Source organism: Elephantulus edwardii, unplaced genomic scaffold, assembly GCF_000299155.1.
Source record: "Elephantulus edwardii isolate Elephantulus edwardi_28Jun2011 unplaced genomic scaffold, EleEdw1.0 scaffold00249, whole genome shotgun sequence".
NCBI classification, from domain to species: Eukaryota; Metazoa; Chordata; class Mammalia; order Macroscelidea; family Macroscelididae; genus Elephantulus; species Elephantulus edwardii.
This window is the reverse complement of record NW_006399999.1, coordinates 1,522,784-1,528,969: the sequence shown is the minus strand read 5'-3', so window position 1 is coordinate 1,528,969 and position 6,186 is coordinate 1,522,784. Positions and strand designations below refer to the sequence as shown.

Genomic DNA, 6,186 nt, shown 5'->3' with positions numbered 1-6,186 from the left:
AAATATGATTTAATGAATGTTTATAGAAAAGTTGCATTTTCATTCAGTCACTGTTGCACATTTTCCTCCCTCCCCTTCCTTTCCTCTTCCTCAGTTCATTTTCTTAAAAAAAAATAAAAAAAATTTAAAAATTCAAGGTTAGGGAGCACTGGTGGCCTAGTGGCAAGAAGCTGCACTGCAATCACAGAGGTATGCGGTTCGAATCCACCAGATGCTCTGCTAGAGGAGAAGGGGTAATCTCCTCCCATACCAGTCAGATCTGATTTGACGGTACACACAAAAAATAATAAGATAAAAAAATATTCAGAGTCAGACGGGACCCAGAGATGCTTCTGGAAGAACCATCATGATGGCCGCCCAAGGAGAACCCCAAGTCCAGTTCAAACTCTTGTTGGTTTGTGATGGTGGTACTGGTAAAACGACGTTCATGAAACGTCACCTGACTGGTGAATTCGAGAAGAAGTATGTAGCCACCTTGGGTGTGGAGGTCCATCCTCTCGTGTTCCACACCAACAGAGGACCAATTAAATTCAATGTGTGGGATACAGCTGGCCAAGAAAAATTTGGGGGACTGAGGGAGGGATGGCTATTATATCCAAGCCCAGTGTGCCATTATAATGTTTAATGTAACATCGAGAGTTACCTACAAGAACGTGCCTAACTGGCATAGAAATCTGGTTCGAGTATGTGAAAACATCCCCATTGTGTTGTGTGGCAATAAAGTGGACATTAAGGACAGGAAAGTTAAGGCAAAATCCATCGTTTTCCACTGAAAGAAGAATCTTCAGTACTGCAATATTTCTGCCAAAAGTAACTACAACTTTGAAAAGCCTTTCCTTTGGCTTGCTAGAAAGCTAATTGGAGACCCTAACTTGGAGTTTGTTGCCATGCCTGCTCTTTCCCCACCAGAAGTTGTCATGGACCCAGCTTTGGCAGCACAATATGAGCACGACTTAGAGGCACAGACAACTGCTCTCCCGGACGAGGATGACGATCTGTGAGAGAACGAAGCTGGAGCCCAGCGTCAGAAGTCTAGTTTTATAGGCAACTGTCCTGTGATGTCAGTGGTGCCGCGTGTTTGCCACTTTATTATCTAGCTAAGCAGAACATGTGCTAATCTTTAGGATGCTGAAGGAGAGATGAATGGGTTTTGGACTGAGTGTGGCAGTTAAAAAAACCCTTCATTTTTTTGGACCTGCGTATTTAGCTGTTTTGGAAGGCAGTTTCCTTCTTGAGTTTCAAATACAAGACTGCTACAGTCAAATCACAAAAATAAAAAAATTCGCTGTTAAAAAATCCCCCCCCTTTGTCTGATGTTTGAGGAAACATCAGGATGTCTTCCAGAGTGGTTGTACTATTTTACAATCCCACCGTGAGAGTTCCAATCTTCCACATACCCTCCAAAATTTATTGCTTGCTACTCTGTTAAACTTTGCTAATCCTAATAGGGTGAGATGGTATTTAGTTCTTGTTTTGACTTGCCCAGTATTTAGAGCATTTCTTCATGCATCAAACTGTTTGCCATCCAAATATCTCCTTCGTGAAAAGTCTTTTCATGCCTTCTGCCTTTTTTTTAATTGAGTTATCAGATTATTGTTTTTTTTTCTTTGAATGCCCTATAGTATTCTGCAAACTTTTGTTATGATACCCTTGCCTGAGATACAATAGTCAAGTGTGTTTCTCTCTCTCCCAATCTTTAGGTTTTCTTTTCATCCTGCTTGAAAAAGTTTTTTATACACACACAGACTTAATTTTTAAAAGGTCACATTTGTCAAATTTGTTCTCTTTTGGTTGGGATTTTCTGGCTGTATTTGCTGCTTGCTGAAACTGAGGAGTACCTGAAGTGCTTGCTGCAGAGAGTCAAGGACTGCAGCCTTCAATATGGATTGAGGCTCAATGTCAACAAGACAAAGAGTCTCACCACTGGACCAATTGGCAGCATCAGGATGGATGGTGAAGAGATTGAGATTGTTCACAGTTTTCGTTTGGTTGGCTCCACAGTCAACACTCTCGGCACCAGTAGCCAGGAAATTGAAAGACGTATTGTGATGTGAAAGTCTGCTGTTGCAAGACACCTCTCCAAAGTACTGAAGAGCAATGGTGTCTCTCTGGAGACTACGGTGTGTTTGATACAGGCCATGGTCTTTGCAATCACTTGTTATGCATCAGAGAGTTGGACAATGACTAAGAAAGAAAGAAGGAGAATTTATTTCTTTGACCTGTGGTGCTGGAGAAAAGTGTTGAGGGTACCGTGGACTGCTAGAAAAACAAACAGATTCATCCTGGATAGGGTTAAACCAGGCGGCTCCTTGGAGGCAAGGATTCTGAGTCTTCGTCTAACATACTTTGGACATGTTGTAAGGAGGAACCGGTCTTAGGAGAGGGACGTCATGCTTGGTAGGGTTGAGGGGCAGCGCAGGAGAGGAAAGCCCTCTATGAGGTGGATTGATTCAGTGACTGGGTTAATCGGGATGGGTGTATCAGAGACAGTGCTATTGGCACAGGACAGGGCAAAGTTTAGGGCTGTTGTACATAGGGTCACTAGGAGTCGCAAGCGACTCGATGGCACATAACAAAAACAACAATGACATTTGCAAGCATATTTATGCCACAGCCCAGGACTTCTAAGTGTGGTTCCATTTTCTTTCTCTCTTTTAAGACAAAACATATTTTTGGTGGTGGTTTTTTAATTTAATTCACATTGTGTTTCTTACTATAATTTCCATACATTGTATCTTATAAAATTAATTACCATTGATTTATGTATGACCTCTATTACCCCATCTTTCCGGATCTCAGCTGGATCTTTCTTTATTCCTTCACCCCTTCCCTCCACCACCAAATCTGCCACCTTAATTTGTCTGTTATAATCCTATGGAATTGGTCTTTACCACTGGTTCTTTGATTCACCTTGACTTGATTTTTGTGTATGATGTGAAATGTGGATTCTGTTTCAGTTTTCAGTAGGCAGATGTCCTGTTTTGCCAACACTATTTGTTGAAGAAGTTGTCTTTCCCCCATTTAATAGGCTTTGATTTTTTTGTCAAATCAGTTGACTATGGGTAGATGGGTTAAGTTCTGGATTCTCATTTATATTCCATTTGTCTATATGTCTGTCATTGTACCAAAGCCATGCTATTCTGATTACTTTGGCTATGGAGTAGATTTTTAGATCACGGAATGCTATGCCTCCCACTTCACTTTGATTTTTCAGAAGAGCCTATCTTATTCAAGGTCTCTTTCCTCTCCTGTTGCTATATGTAGATGATATAATATGTGTACTCAAATAAGAAATGAAAGAAGGGATATAACAAAAAACAGCTGAAATTAAATTTGTATTTGTGGAATATTATGAAGTGTTATGTTTGTTGTTGTTGTTAAATGCCATGGAGTAAAGTACAACTTACAGCAACCCTATGAACAAAAGACCCGAATCCTGAATTCTATGACTATTGTTGTTTCTCAAAGTTCATAGAGTTTCCAGAGGCATGTTGTTTAGGAAGTGGATGCCACTCCTCTTCCAAGCCTGTCTTAATCTGAGAGCTCCACCAAACACTGTCACCCATGGGTGACCATTATGGCATTTGACACACTAGAGGCACAGTGTTTAGTAACTCAGCAACCAGAAGTTACTTTAATAACTTGATAGACCAGTGCTATACCACTTAGAAGCAAATTGATAGACCAGTGCTATACCACTTAGAATAATGTACATTCTACACACAGTTAAAACCAGGCCCAAGGGCCTCTGGACCTCAGGCTCAACTGACTTTTCACTATCCAGGTCTGTGTCCCAGGCCCTGATTGGCTCTTAAACAAGAGGCTTCCAGCCAAAAGCTTGTTTTTATCCAAATCCAGCAAATCCAGTAAGCTCACACAGGTTCTGAGCAAGATCAAAAGAACCAGTCCACACCTGACCTTCATCCAAAACAAGAACCCACGTTTCAAAATCCAAAATCCAACAGTTTCACACAAGAGCCTCCAAAGTGAAGACTCAGCCACTACACAGCTGACTTTTCAATATCCAAGCCCATGTCCTAGGCCCTGATTGGCTCTTAAACAAGAGACTTCCAGCCAATAGATGAAAAGCTATACTCTGATAAATTTCAAAGTCTAATGAAAATGGAAGAATTATTAGAAACCCATACCCTACCCAGATTGACACTGGCAAATGTAGAACACTCAAAGAGAGTCATCACAAAAGAAGAAATTGAGCAGGATATAAAAAGGACCAAATGGATTCACAGCTGAATTATACAAAACATTCAGATATGAACTATTGGCAATTTTGCTTAATTATTTAAAAAAATAGAAAAATAAGGCACACTCCCAGAGTCGTTTTATGAAGCCACATAACCCTAGTACGCAAACCAGGCAAAAACATTACCAAAAAAAGGAAACTATAAACCGTTACCTCTCATAAATATTGATGCAAAAATTCTCAACAAGATCCTGGCCAAAAGAATCCAATAGTATGTTGTTGTTGTTGTTATATGCCGTTGAGTCGCTTGCGACTCATAGCAACCCTATGTACAATAGCCCTAAACTCTGCTCTGTCCTGTGCCAATAGCACTGGCTCTGACACTCCCATCCCGATTGCCCGAGTCACTGAATCAATCCACCTCAAAGAGGGCCTTCCCCTCCTGCGCTGCCCTTCCACCCTGCCAAGCATGATGTCCCTTTCCTAAGACCGGTCATTCCTTACAACATGTCCAAAGTATGTTAGACAAAGACTCAGAATCCTTGCCTCCAAGGACCCACCCAGTTTAACCCTTTCTAGGATGAATCTGCTTGTTTACCTAGCAGTCCATGGTACCCCCAATACTCTTCTCCAGCCCAACAGGTCAAAGGCATCAATTCTCCTTCTATCCTCCTTAGTCATTGTCCAACTCTCTGATGCGTAACAACTGATTGCAAAGACTATATCAGATGCACCTTAGTCTCCAGAGAGACACCATTGATCTTCAGTACTTTGGAGACTTTCCCATCACAATATGTCTTTTAAATTCCGGGCTGCTTTTGCCAAGAGGGTTGACTGTGGAGCCAAGCAGACTAACCCTGTGAATAATCTCAATCTCTTCACCGTCCATCCTGATGCTGCCAATTGGTCCAGTGGTGAGACTCTTTGTTGTTGACATTGAGCCTCAACCCACATTGAAGGCTGCAGTCATTGATTCTCTGTAGCAAGTGCTTCAGGTCCTCCTCAGTTTCAGCAAGCAGGGTTGTGTCATCTGCATAACGCAGATTTTTGATGAATCTTCCACCAATCCAGACACCGCACTTCTCCTCATAGAGCACAGCCTCCCGGATAATCTGTTCTGCATACAGGTTGAAAGGTATGGAGAAAGGACACATCCCTGGCATACGCCCTTCTCAATTTTGAACCATGCCGTGTTTCCTTGCTCTGTTCTGACAACCGCCATTCAATTCTCAGAGTCAGCCACAGTTTGTTGTGATCCACACAGTCAAATGCCTTTGCATCGTCAATGAAACACCTTTGAAATTCCTTTGGTATTCCCTGCTTTCAGCTAAGATCAACCGAACATTAGCTACAATATCCCTAGCACCACTACCCCTTCTAAACCCAGCCTGGACTTCTGGCAGTTCTCTGCTGATATGCTGTTCCATTAGATAATCTCAGTAGAATCTTGCTTGCATGTGAAATCAACGATATTGGTCTATAGTTTCCACACTCTGTTGGGTCACCCTTTGGAATGGGAACAAATATAGATCTCTTCCAGTCAGTTGGCCAAGTGGTTGTTCTCCAGATTTGTTGGCACAACTTGGTGAGCACCTCCAGAGCAACATCTGTTAGCTGAAATATGTCGATTGGTGTACCAACTGTTCCCGGTGCCTTATTTTATGCTGTTTCCTTCAAAGCAGCCTGAACTTCTTCCTTCATCACCATAGGCTCTTGTTCATATGTTGTTTCATTAAATTCTTCTGTGTCTGCAAATTCCTTTGATATAATGACTCGGTATATTCTTTCCATCTTCTTTTAATGTTTCCTGGATCATTCAATATTCTTCCTAAAGCATCCTTGAAAATATATATATATATTTTTTTTCTAATTATGGGAGGTGATTGCCCATTCTTCTCTTGCAGAGTGGCTGGTGGCCTTGAACCCTGTACCTTGAGGATTGTAGTGCAGCTTTTTACCAGTAGGCTACCAGACCTCCATATATA

General features: G+C 41.6%; 1 pseudogene; it reads left to right on the top strand.

Annotated features, from left to right (window-relative positions):
• The first annotated feature begins 349 nt into the window (after positions 1 to 349).
• On the top strand, positions 350 to 1,001 carry LOC102869548 (annotated as a pseudogene).
• The last annotated feature ends 5,185 nt before the right edge of the window (positions 1,002 to 6,186 follow it).